Genomic DNA, 14792 nt, shown 5'->3' with positions numbered 1-14792 from the left:
ATTTTCCAAAAATTCATTTTCTAACATGTTCATTTTATCATTTAGAAACTTTTTCCAAAGTTTTATTATTTTTAGAATTGATTTGCTATTTTTAAAGAATTTTCAAAATCAGTCAAAATAGGTTTTTCAGCATGTATCAGATTACGGTCGACTGCCGTAGTCGACCGCCAGTGGTAATTTTTCTTAGCACTGCTTTTGTGTGCTCGCGGTCGACCATGACGGTCGACCGTGAAAACATCCAGAGACTTTCGCGGTCGACTGTCGTGATTGATCGCCAGCTTTAAATTTTCAAACTCTGTATTTTTGAGCTTCGCGGGCGACCGCCCCGGTCGACCGCCGAACTGTCAGATCACTCCAACGGCTAGTTTTTTATAGTTATTCTTTGTGGGCTTTTTGGTCAATCTAAGTAAGTTTTTTCTGATGTATTGGGTTGTTATAAATACCCTACTGCATTCAACACTTGAAAATATCCAAGAGAATTGATTACTTAAGTTTACAAAGTGTTTAAGAGTTGTTTAAGCTGATTTCATCAGTTTGTTTCAAAAGAAGTTTTCTTTTCTACAATAAGAAGTGGCTTTCAAATCCTATTGGGATCATCATCTACTGTTCTTCTTGTTTGAGAAGTTTTCTAAACTCTTATATAGCTTGTTATTTTATTTTCATTTCAATTAGCTATATTTATTGAGTTTCATTCACTGTTATCACATACACATATTGAGCTTAAATTTAGTGAGTGTTAGCTTCATTGTGTTCTCACTTGTTATTTGAGAACAAACCATTGTATTTAATCTTCTTTTGTGAGAATCACTTGTAATACACTTGTACACCGAGAGAAGTGTGAGGCGAGAGACGGGGTCAAATCCAATAGGAGTGGCATCGGTTGACGAACCTCGAGAGAGGTTGCATCCGAGCACTTGAGGAGGAGGACACGGACTAGGTTCCTACACTTAGTGTGTAAAGTGTGATTGATTAGTGATTGTGTAGTGTGAGAGTTTTCGGTGATCTTGTAAACCGAGTGTGTAGAAGTTCCGGCTTCCAAACCGGATTGTGATAGTGGATATCTCCTCGAGGTGAGGAGCGGGGACGTAGGTCATGGTGATCGAATCTCGTAAACATATCGTGTGTTTGTGTTTTGCTTGGCATATATTTTATTTGTGCATATTCTTATTGTTCTTCGTAAACATATCGTGTGTTTGTGTTTTGCTTGGCATATATTTTATTTGTGCATATTCTTATTGTTCTTATTCATATCTATCTCTTGCAAGAACATATTGATCAATATATTTTTTAATTGGCAATTAATCGGGATTAGATTAGCATAAGACCCTAACCATCCCCCCTAGGGTCTAACAAACCCCAGTATACCCCAAGAGTGATCTCAGTGTATCTGTATGCCCAATACAAAAGAGGCTGAAAGCACCTTAGAGAGGGGGTGGTTTATGTTAATCTAATCCAATATAACACTAATTAAAATCTTATTAACAAATTATCCTAGCAAATAAGATATATAATAACTTATATGTGCAAGGATATGTAAACTAAGGGCACATAAACATGAGCAATGACAATATAGAATGAATGAACAATGAGCACAAAGAAATACGCGAAGGCCAAATACAAACACAAGAAAATGATCACGGAGTTCAGTCCTTCCGACCTACGTCTTCGCTCCCCACTCCTAGGGAGAATCCACTACACAACCGGGTTTTCAACACTTACCCAAAAAATATTTACACCTCATAAGTTCGGTTTTCTAGCTCACCGAAAACTTTCACAATCACTCACAATGCAATCACACAAACTACCACCTCAGTTGTTGGTCCTCATGTATGGCCTCCCTCAAGTGCTTGGCTTTACTACTTCTCCCTAAGCTTTACTACCCACGTCACTCCTTTTCGTACCGACTACGTCCTCACCACATACTCTTCTTGGTGTACTTGTGTATTATAAAGTGAACTCAACAATAAAACACAAATACAAATTGTTTGTTCTCTACAATGGATGAGAATTCAATGCAGTTCACTCTCAATGATACACTCCCCACAACCCAAATATACTCAATGTGATAATACTAAAAGCTCAACGGGTTTGTGTGTAATCAATGAGTAAATTAAATATAAACTCAATATAAACTCTAGCTTAGTGAAGATGCTAATCAACAAATAATAAACAAAGCTAGAATTGAGTTTAGAAATTCTTCTCTGAAAAACAAGATGGAGAGATGGATTAAATTAAGGCTCAAACAATAAAGATGATCTCCTCCATTTGTGAAACTTTCTTCACAAAACAAATCTTAAAAATACACTTAAACTAAACTTAAACACCATTTTAAACTTGTTTAAAACTCTTCTTAATTATTTTAGAAGTGAAATAGTATGGGGTATATATAGGATGAAGAAACAAATCCCAAAAACCAAGAGATCCCAGCAAAAAGACAAAAAAATAAAAAGCTAAAAAAACTAGCTGTTAGAGACCGTCAGTCGACTGACGAACATTATCAATCGACTAATAAGCTGATCGCTATAGGCAGCTCACAGCTCATCGGTCAACTGAAGATCTCATCAGTCGACTGATGATCTCATCAGTCGACTGATAGTTTATCAATCACAAAAATAGAAACTTTTGATAATTCCAGGCGAGTTCATTAGTCGACTGATAACAAGTTATCAGCCTGATTATAATAGTAAATCTAATTTTGAAGTACCTTTAAAAATAGCAAATAAATTTTAAAAATTATAAAACTTTGGAAAATGATTATAAACATGATAATAAACATGTTACAAAAAGAATTTTTAGAATTTCACTTCACATTTGTGAAAACTCGTGATTTTCCAAAACTAGTCCAAAACATGAAAACTACACATACATGTTTTTGATATTTTAACTTAAACAATGTTTTGAAAACTTTTGAATGAGTTTATAGACTTAGGAAAAGATGTAAACTAGTGTTATTAAGTTCATAAACCAAGAATACAATGTTTTATCAAAAAAACAATAGAATATGAAATATATAAAAGTGTATATGAATATAACTATTGTTTCATATCTATAATGTCAAAACAACTTATCCACATTATTTGTGGAAAAATCAAAACAATGAAAACGAAAGCAATGTGTGTGTAATATATTGAGCTTAGAGTATTTAACACACAAAGCATAAACCTAAAACTAAATTACCCAAGCTACCTTCAATAAGCTCTTCTTGGTAAACTTTGCGGATGAAGCTTGATCTTGAATTTTAACTTGAAATATATTGCTTCACTCTACTATTTCTGCTAACCTTCATTTGATATGATCGTTATGACGTAATTCTATCCAACCTCCAACATCGATATTTGTATAGATTACCTATCAAAACAAATGCAAGCACTCGATGCACAATGTTAGGAATTATTTGTAATCATCAAAACAAGATTAGGAAGTAGGCTCATAACCATGAGGCTAACAAAGGCGTCCCCAAGATCTTTCATCTCAAATTTCTTTAAGAGAAATCCTTTGGTTTCGTGCAATGAGCTTATATCATTGCTGGCAAGCACTATGTCATCAACATATAAAACCAAAAAAATATGTTTACTCCCACTGAACTTGTGGTATACACAATCATCGACTACATTCATCTCAAAATCGAATGAGATGATAACTTGATGAAATTTATAATACCACTGTTTGTGGAAAATTTGCAATAAAAAGAAACAAAGAAAAATTGATTTGTATTCCTTTAATCTCAGTTACAATTGGATTTCCTGATTACAAAAGAGAAGAGAATGATCTGGATTCTCCCATTTGTTTAATTCTGGGTTCTTCACGGTGGCGGTGGAGTGCTTCCTTCGAATGCTCGTGTCGAGTTTGCTCTCCGTTGACGATCCGACGTTTTGCTTCACTGGAACTATGTCTTCTCCTCACGGTTTGACGCTGTGGAGAACTTGCAAAGCAAGTTTTAGAACTCTGAATGAGTTGGAAACTCTTGAAGAAGAGTTGATTTGAACCGAGAATCGGTTCTCAAGCTAAGGCCGAAGGCTTCAAGGAATGCTCCAAAGGATGAATGTCGATCTCTCAATCTATGATGCTCCAAGATCTCCCCCTTTGCTGCCAAGAAGTTCCAACAGACCGAACCTCTGAACTGAATTGATTTTCAGTTATTTATAGGGTATTAAGGAGTGTAACCACCTCCTTAATTCTCTCCTAAGTGGGGCTAATTGGATGTAACCACCCCCTTAAATCACTCCTGAGTGGAGTTGTGATCCCCTCAGATCGTGGGAAATGGTTTTGAAACCGTTCAGCTCGTGTTTGAACGAGTCAAACGCAAATCCTACATTCTGGAATGAAATCTGCGTTTGAACGCAGCGTTTGGAGGCTCAGACGCAGCGTCTTGTTAGAAGCTGTGTTGGCAGTTTGCTGGAAGTTGCGTTTGCGGTCGAACATGAGCTGCGTTGGTGGCCGAATCTGAGCTGTGTTTGCAGCTTTTGGAGCTACGTTTGCGGCCGAACATGAGCTGTGTTGGCGGCCGAATCTGAGCTGTGTTTGCAGCTTTTGGAGCTGCGTTTGCGGCTGAACATGAGCTGCGTTGGCGGCCGAATCTGAGCTGCGTTTGTAGCTTTTGGAGCTGCGTTTGCAGCTTTTGGAGCTGCGTTTGAGCTGCGTTCGTGGCTATGAACGCGGCGCATCTTGATGCTGGTACGCGGGGAGGACTTCCACGTCTTGGTTTGAAGAAACCATCGATTTGTAGTCTCTTTCTGTCAGAGCATTGTAAAGATCGTCGTTTTGTAATCTTTGCTTTAGCTCTTTGATATGTGAGGGTCGTCAGATTGTAACTCCCAATGTTGATTGTGGAGGCTATTGATTAGAGCTTTCATTAATTATTGTGAAGGTCGTCAGATTGTAATATTCATCGATCCATATGAAAGTCTTCAAATTATAGCCTTCTGGAAGTCGTCAGATTGTAACTTCCATCATCGGTGTTTGATGGGGATCAGCTATCTATTGTGATTTTTAGACAGCCTACAGAACCCCCTCTAAAGTTTTCGAAAGTTCGCGGTTGACTGGGATGAATTTTCGGAATACTTTGGATCTTAACTCTGATCTTAGAGCTGTTGATTCCTTGTGGTAAAAGATTTGTTCTCTGTACTTGCTTCGAAGGCATCTTGGTTGAAGGGATTTGCCACGTAGGACCTGTGTGAAGGTATGCGCCATAATCATGCTTCTGGAATGTGGGGGTGGACCCTGCATTTTGAACTTGAGATGCGGGTCTCACCCTTGCATGTTGAATTTGGAACACGGGTGTGACCTCGGCGTTCGGTTTTTGCATATGCATTTTTGACTAAGTCTCTGAGACTTGTCTTTGGCTCATCTGTTTTAAGTCTCGACTCACATCCATTAAGCTGATAGGCCTGCAAACGTGCATAGGATTTTTGGCAAACCCTCAGCCATCAACAGATTTGATAAGCCTTTACCGACTACCGTTTGAGTCGGGCTAGCATGTGGCTTGTTTACACATGTAACGTTGTGCTAAGAGAATGAACCCTCTTAGACTTGATGCTATGATTTTGAATACATAGACTTTGTCATTTTCATGGGAAAAGACTAACCGGCAACGCGTGTTAGGCGTAGGCTTATCTCTAATTAGGGATCGAGATAAAGTCCCCCATGCGTATGAGGCATGGATTTTGGTGCTACGATGTTGAATACGTAGACTTTGTCATTATTTCTTCCTGTGTTACTTGAAACACTGAGAAAAAAGTTGGAAGTGCCAGAGGTGTAATATTAACTTGGCATGAATTTTCACCTAGAGTGAAACTCAAAAATTTTCTTTATTATCACTAGGATAATTCTAGAAAATATTTAATCCGCTGGGGATTTTATAATGACAACTTGTTATTCTTGTTGAAAAAGAATTAATAAGTTCATTGGGGGGTTTGACTGCTAGAGGTATGATGTTAACCTAACAGTATTTTTATGGACCTATCGCTCCGTTGACGAGAGTCGACAAGTAGAAAGTGTTGTGATCGGAGCAACTCTGAGGACCTATCGCTCTATTGACGAGAGTCGATAAGTTGATTTTGTCAGAGGTGTTTGATATTAATGTGACAGAAATTTGTTGCGATTGGAGCAACTTTGTGGACTTATCATCCTATTGACGAGGATTGATAAGTGAATTTGTCAGAGGTTTAGTGTTAACATGATAAGATTTGTGTTGCGATGAGAGCAACTTTGTGGACTTATCATCCTATTGACAAGGATTGATAAATGAGTTTTGTCAGAGGTTTAGTGTTAACGTGACAGGATTTGTGTTGCGATTGGAGCAACTTTGTGGACTTATCATCCTATTGAAGAGGATTGATAAGTGAATTTGTCAGAGATTTAGTGTTAACGTGACATGATTTTTGTGTTGTGATCGGAGCAACTTTGTGAACTTATCATCCTATTGACGAGGATTGATAAGTGGATTTGTCAGAGGTTTGGTGTTAACGTGACAGGAGTTTGTGTACTTGTGATTTGAACAAGATTTTGGGAACTAGCGTCTCGCTGGGGAGAATTGCTAAGTGAGTTTATCATCAGAAGCGATGAATTTTGATACTAAGATTTTGAAGACTTAGTGTCTTGCTGGGGAAGATTGCGATTTGAGCAATTTTGAGGACCTATCATCCTATTGAAGATGATTGATAAGTTGATTGTCAGAGGTATATTGTTAACGTGACAAATTGGGAGCGATGCAAGCTGCATTCATACTCAGTGGGGTGATGATCGTCAGAAGTGTAATGTTAACTTGACGATGAAAGATTTATTACTCTTAATCCAATGGATTCCAAGTAACCAACCCCCAGTCTTGATTAAGACTTAGCAGGGGAATAAGAATAGGTAGACAAGACACATCGCCTAGTGGGGCACTATCCATGAAGTCAGAATAGAGGCACATCACCTGGTAGGCCATTATCTGGCACTATCCATGAAGTCAGAATAGAGGCACATCACCTGGTAGGCCATTATCTGATGAGTTTGACTATCATAGGTAACTATTAACATGATAGTTTTGTGGACCTGCCATCCTATTGAAGAGGATTGGCAGGAGACTTTGGAGGGAATGGACTATCAGAGGTGATCATTAACATCTGATGAGTTTGACTATCATAGGTAACTATTAACATGATAGTTTTGTGGACCTGCCATCCTATTGAAGAGGATTGGCAGGAGAATTTGGAGGGGATGGACTATCAGAGGTGATCATTAACATGATAGTTTTGGTGGACCCGCCATCCTATTAAAGAGGATTGGTGGGAGAATTTGAAGGAAATAAACTATCAGAGGTAATTGTTTACGTAATAGTTTTTGTGGACTTGCCATCCTACTTCAAGAGGATTGACAAGTTGATGGACTATCAGAGGTAACTGTTAACGTGATAGTTTTGTGGACCTGTCATCCTATTAAAGAGGATTGATAAGAGAATTTGGAGGAAATGAACTATCAGAGGTAATTATTAACGTGATAGTTTTGATGGACCCGCCATCCTATTGAAGAGGATTGGTGGGGGAATTTGGAGGAAATGGACTATCAGAGGTAATTGTTAACGTGATAGTTTTTTTGGTGGACCCGCCATCCTATTGAAGAGGATTGGTAGGGGAATTTAGGGAAATGGACTATCAGAGATGATCATTAACGTGATAGTTTTGGTGGATTTTATGGTTAACAGAGGTATTTTATTGAACATGACAACTCAGAAAATTTATTACTCGTAATCTAATGAACTATAAATAAACCAACCCCCAGTCTTGAACAAGTGTAGGGGAAAAGGGGTAGACGTGGCACATCGTCTAGTAGGCCATTATCTAACGAGTTTGACTATCAGAGGTAATTGTTAACGTGATAGTTGTTGGACCTGCCATCCTACTGAAGAGGATTAGCTTCAATAGTCGTGGTATCTTCCTCATCTGACTGAGAAGATTAGGCTTGGTCCGATTGCTCAGGTAAATGTTGGGCTTGGTCCGATTGCTACGGTTGATCCTACCTACTTTGTTCTTCAGCTTTGATCCTGGCAATAATCTTTTGAGCCTGTTCGCCTTGAGAGATTAGTTGTCTCCAAGAACGATATTCTGCAACTCCAATTCGGGCTAGGAGGTCGGTTTGCAAATTATGCTGACAGGTCTTTGTAGGCGTCAAAAAATTCTTACAGACATCCAAATACCACTCAAGGTAAAGAGAAGACGATGAACGACATTCTCTTAATCAGAGGGAATCATTCAAAGGAAGTGAGACAATATGTACACACCAACAGACAGCACTTGGTGTCGCGGCTCAGGCGCGGCAGCTCATGGTGCCGCGGCCATGGCGCGGCAGCATATGGTGTCGCGGCTAAGGCGCGGCAGCATATCGTGCCGCGGCTAAGGCGCAGCAGCCTATTAAAGGTGTCGCGGCTATTATAGGAGGTGCTGCGGCAGTTATAAGGCAGTTACATGATGATTATTTAAAGTCCACGTGGCGGCATATCAGAGATAGAACGTGTGCTGACGTGAACAAGCAGTTAAACCATGAAAAATATGGTTAAAGGTCGTGGGAGAACAGTTTCAAGCACGATGGAACGTGCTGGTAACCGCCTCTTTGGCCGCGGCAGTCCACACTGCCGCGCCAATAGCCGCGGTAGTGTCGACTGCAGCGGCCAAAGAGGAGTTACTTGGTCAGTTGTTTCGCCTCCGTTTCAACTGTTGTGCACTCATACCCCTATAAATACCTTCCTAGACACGAAATAAAGGAGAGATAGCAGATTGGGGCATAGAGACTGGAGCTTTTGGTGAATTAGAGCAAGAGAGAGAGAGTCTTCCTTCTTCATAAACATCCTCAAGAAGCCTTTGGCGATTCCTAGAGATCTAAGCTCTGACTTGATCTTTGGAAGAGTGAACATCTTATATCGATAAGATATTCTCTTAAAGATTCTTACTTCGATAAACGAAGGAAGAATTCCCAAAACCTTCACGATTCAATCAGAATCTGTGAATCGGTGGTCCACGGGCTAACGCACCCCCGACACAGGCAAAGATCCCACGCAAGCAGCGATCCAAACAATGATCCTGCGTTTGTTTCTAAAAAGTTATAATTTTTATTTTGTTGTGTAAAAGAAGTCTTATAAAAAGGCTATCTCTTTTGAATTTATTATAATCGATCAAAGATATAATAAATTCTACAGCAAAACTAATTTTTGACGAAAACAGTCTCCACTAGGGTAGACTGTGTCATACCTGTCGGACATCGCAGAGCCATGTTTCGAAACCTTTTGACGAAGGCTTTGACAGACTCCCTATTCTTCTGCTTAGTGGCGAGAAGGGTATGAATGGAGACTTATGTATCATCTTTAAAGAATCTTGATAGGAAAAGTCTCTCTAGATCCGTCCACTTTTGGATACATTCGGCAGGTAATTTTCTAAACCATTCAAAGGCAACTCCCTTGAGGGTGCCAATGAATAATCGAGCCAGTATGGCGTCATTTGATATCACATTCCCAGTCTGTGACTTGAAATGATAGATATGTTGGTTCGGTGATCCCATGTCGTCAAAAGTTTGTAGCGTCGGGACTTCAAATTTTGGAGGATAAGGGGCTGCATCCCATTCAGTAGGATAGGGTCTGACAACTCCCTCGTCTTGGAGCTCGCTTCTGTTGGCCATGATATTAAGGCGGGCTTCCAATTCTTCCATTTTGGCAGAATGGAGATTACGCTCGTTCTCAGTCTCTCTTCCTTCATCAGAGGAAGATTCCAGGTTGTGGGCTTCTTGGTCAGAAGCCGTGTCATCAACCACTTTTCCCTTCCTTTCGCTTGTGTGAGGTCGGGATGAAGACGTTTTTCCTCTCCGGGAAGATTCTTGCCTGGGTGGCGAATATGTCTTTTGAGATTTGGTCTTGTCTGCGACGAGTTGAGTCAATAGGGCCATGAGTTCATTGATGGCCTCCTGCTGAGATTTGAGCATGGCCTCCTGCTCAGCAATTCTCCTTACCAGGTCTTCGTGGTTTCCCGTCATATAAGCGGAGCTCTCATGCTCAACAAAAGAGCTTGATGATTGGGACTCTGCAATGGCTGAGTGTTCATCATCGGAATTGGTTCCTCTGGCTAGCCTCCGATAGTTGACGGGGAGAATGACTCCTGTTCGCGTCCGAGTGCGTTGGTAGACTCCTTCAAACTCGTTAGCAATTTCTCTGACAGTCGGTGAATGACTCGTCTCAGAGTCATCTGAACTAGGACCTAAGGCTTTCCCTCTGCCGATCACATTGATAGTGACCTCAGGATATTCGGTCTCTGGAGATTTCTTCTTGTGAGAACGTCGATGTTGGTTGGGCAAAGCAACGTTCGTAAATTGGTCGAACACCAACAGCTTGACCGCATATGAGCAGCATTGACATCCTGAGAGGACCGTAGGAATCAGTCGTTCACATTGGAATGAACGAATGACTTGTTGCATCGGTCTTTCTCTCAATATGAACTCTTTCAAATCTGTTGTAAAGATTCGAGGAGAGTTACTCACTGATCGTGAGCTTTGAATTGGAACCCCCAACCCATGATTGGACAAGACTGGCTCTTGGTGAACATGGATCTAGTTGAGATGCCTTGAATCCATGGACTTTTGACATCCACCCCTCAATCTAGTCGCGCTACACAGAGTATTCGGGGGTCTCGCTGCCCGGTCAGCGAGCCGGGGGTCCAGGGGGCGGCGTGCCCCTGGCCGGGGGGTCCGGGGGGAGTGGACGCCCCCCGACGGGGTTCGGGGTAGCGCCCCGAAGCTCCACGGTATACACCAGGTTCCATATTGAATTTTGTTACCTGAACGCATGCCTGAGCTCCAGGTGTTGCTGGTGAAACGCAGTCCTAAGGGCTGCGTTTAGTCTTATTCACACAGAGCCTGTGTTTGTGCTCATGGACGCGAGGCTTGCGTTCTGAAGCAGAAACACAGAGCACATGGTTGCGTTTAGGCTCACAAACACGAAGCTCGTGTTGACTTGAGGATCGGCATTCTCGGAGATGTGCTCGTCGTAAGGATCTCCTCCTCCGTCGAGCGACGTTCTTCTTAGCCTGCTTCAAGGCCTTTGTCGCCTCCATGGGCATCTTTCGACCCGATACCCATCGTCTTGGCGCTGGTTTGGCTGAAGCTGAGCCCACTCCATCGGGGGAGGGGCTGTCCGAGCAGTCTTCCTTAGACGGTTCAGCTGCAATTGGAGCAGTTGGAGCTTTAGTCTCTTTGGAGACTTTGTGGATCTTGCGCATAGCCTTGGGACTAATGGATCCGGAGGAGAGGGCCTCCTCAAACTTGGCTTGATCAAACTCTACCACGAGAGTTTCGACGGTTGTTCCAGTGAGATGAACGTCGGATTGCGCCACCACTTCTTCGTCAGAGAAGCTAGTCCCCAGCGGAGTCGCCATCTTTTGTTTGTGGAAAATTTACAGTAAAAAGAAACGAAGGAAAATTAATTTGTATTCCTTTAATCTCAGTTACAATTGTATTTCCTGATTACAAAAGAGAAGAGAATGATCTAGATTCTCCCCTTTGTTTAATTCTGGGTTCTTCACGGTAGCGGTGGAGTGCTTCCTTCGAATGCTCGCGTCGAGTTTGCTCTCCGTTGACGATCCAACGTTTTGCTTCACTGGAACTATGTCTTCTCCTCACGATTTGACGCTGTGGAGAACTTGCAAAGCAAGTTTTAGAACTCTGAATGAGTTGGAAACTCTTGAAGAAGAGTTGATTTGAACCGAGAATCGGTTCTCAAGCCAAGGCCTAGGAATGCTCCAAAGGATGAATGCCAATCTCTCAATCTATGATGCTCTAATATCTCCCCCTTTGCTGTCAAGAAGTTCCAACAGACCGAACCCCTGAACTGAATTGATTTTCAGTTATTTATAAGGGATTAAGGGGTGTAACCACCTCCTTAATTCGCTCCTAAGTGGGGCTAATGGGATGTAACTGCCCCCTTAAATCACTCCTGAGTGGAGTTGTGATCCCCTCAGATCGTGAGAAACGGTTTTGAAACCGTTCAACTCGTGTTTGAATGAGTCAAACGCAAATCCTGCATTCTGGAATGAAATCTGCGTTTGAACGCAACGTCTGGAGGCTCAGACGCAGCGTCTTGTTGGAAGCTGCGTTGGCAGTTTGCTGGAAGCTGCGTTTGCGACCGAACATGAGCTGCGTTGGCAGCCGAATCTGAGCTCCGTTTGCAGCTTTTGGAGCTGCGTTTGCGGCCGAATCTGAGCTGCGTTTGCAGCTTTTGGAGTTGCGTTTGCAGCTTTTGGAGCTGCGTTTGAGCTGCGTTTGAGCTGCGTTCGTGGCTATGAACGCGGCGCATCTTGATGCTGGTACGCGGGGAGGACTTCCACGTCTTGGTTTGAAGAGACCATCGATTTGTATTCTCTTTCTGTCAGAGTGTTGCAAAGATCATCGTTTTGTAATCTTTGCTTTAGCTCTTTGATATGTGAGGGTCGTCAGATTGTAACTCCCGATGTTGATTGTGGAGGCTATTGATTAGAGCTTTCATCAATTGTTGTGAAGGTCGTCAGATTGTAATATTCATCGATCCATGTGAAAGTCTTCAAATTGTAGCCTTCTAGAAGTCGTCAGATTGTAACTTCCATCATCGGTGTTTGATGGGGATCGGCTATCTATTGTGATTTTTAGACAGCCTACAACCACTAACGTGAAGCTTGCTTAAGCCCATAGATGGATTTCTTCAATTTGCAAATCATCTTCTTTGCATCTCCCGATATAAAGTTTTCTGGTTGGACCATATAAATTGTTTCATTAATGTCGCCATTGAGAAACACAGTCTTTACATCCATCTGATGTAGCTCAAGGTCAAAATGTGTCATAAGTGCCATTAATGTCGTGAAAGAGTCTTTCGATGAAACCGAAGAGAAAGTCTCTTTATAGTCAATTCCTTCTTTCTGTGTAAAGCCTTTTAGTGACAAGACGAGCTTTGTACCTCTCCACATCGCCTTTCGGGTCCCTCTTGGTTTTAAATATTCATTTACAACCAATGGGCTTCGCACCTTCAGGCAACTGGACAAGGTCTCAGATGTTATTGTCCTTCATAGACTTTATTTCCTCATTCATGGCATTAATCCACTATTGAGATTTAGAACTTTCCATGGCTTAACGAAAGTTGATTAGATTATCTTCCACCATAACGATATTCTCCTCATGTTCTTGGAGAAATATAATGTAATCATTTGGAACCATATTTCTCATTTCTCTTGTAGATCTTCTTAATGGTATAGGTTCTTGAGGTGGTAGAGTATGTTCTTTTGGGATAATTTCTAGATTGGGAGGTTCTATGACATTATCTTGATTTGGATCTGTTTCTTGAACAATGTTAGGAATAGAAGTTTGATCAATACCAATAACAGCTATAGAAATATTAACATATTCCTCTTTAAAGACAAATTCCTTAACCTTATTTCCTCACAAACTCAACATCCTCAAAGAACCGGATGTTTCCCGTCTTAAATATTGACTTGAAAGTAGGATCATAAAATTTATAACCCCTGGATCTCTCAGAGTAACCAACAAAGTAGCAGCTGACTGTCCTAGAGTCTATTTTCTTTTCATGTGGAATATATGGCCTAGCCTCAGCTGGACATCCCCAAATGTCCAAATGCTTTAGGCTAGGCTTTTTGCTCATCCAAAGTTTATAAGGGGTTTCGGCAGTCACTTTTGTGGGTACTCTATTGAGTATTAAGCTGCAGTTGTTAATGCTTGTTCCTAGAGAGATTATGGTAAGTTGAAATGACTAATCATACTTCTTATCATGTCCTTAAGTGTTATGTTTCGTCTTTCGGCAACACCATTCATGATAGGAGAATCATGCATGGTGTACTGTGGGACGATACCACACTCCTCTAGGAATTTAGCAAATGGTCCCTGACATTGTTCACCTGAACCGTCATACTTGTCGTAATACTCACCACCATGGTCAGATTTGATGTTTTTTATACTTTTGTTGAGTTGGTTCTCAACTTCAGCTTTGTAAGCTTTGAACACATCCAGTGATTGGGACTTTTCATGTATGAGATAAGATAGCCATAACGGGAAAAATCGTCTATGAACGTGATAAAATATCGTTGATCATTCCAAGAAACTATAGGGAATGACCCATAAATATCTATATGTATTAGTTCTAAGACCTCTGTAGCCCTGTTGGCACCAAATCTCCTTATGTTTATTTGTTTCTCCTTTATACAATTAGTACAAATTTTAAAGTTTGTAAAGTCAAGGGGATCCTGAATCTCGTCTGACACAAGTCTCTCAGTTCTCCTTTTGGAGATGTGACCTAATCTCTTATGCCATAACGAAGCGGAAATCTCATTGGTCAATTTTCTCTTTACACGAGTGCTTAATTACAAGGTTTCATGATATGAAGCAACTATATCAAGCAACTGTATCAAGCAAATAAAGGTTATCAGCATAAGATAAAGAACTTGTACCAATCAAATTTAAATTCTGAAAAAGACTAAATTTACCATTTCTAAAAGAATAAAAGTAACCAAATTTGTCCAATACAGGAATATAAATTAAATTCCGTCTAAATGACGATACTACATAAGTCTCTTTCAAATCTAATTAACAGTCGAACTTTAACAATAACCTAAATCGGTGGTACTGTAGCAAAGTTTTTTCAGCTGACACTGTAGCGGTACTGTATCAAATAAAAAGAATCTATTTTTTTTTAAAAATCATGCATATTCATAACATGATGAACAAACCTTAATTTTCAATCAAACATGAATTCTTCTAAATCGGATTCGTAAAATTTAAAATATGATAACCCTATT

This window comes from Asparagus officinalis, chromosome 2, assembly GCF_001876935.1.
Source record: "Asparagus officinalis chromosome 2, Aspof.V1, whole genome shotgun sequence".
Lineage (NCBI taxonomy): Eukaryota > Viridiplantae > Streptophyta > Magnoliopsida > Asparagales > Asparagaceae > Asparagus > Asparagus officinalis.
This window is presented reverse-complemented; position numbering follows the sequence as displayed.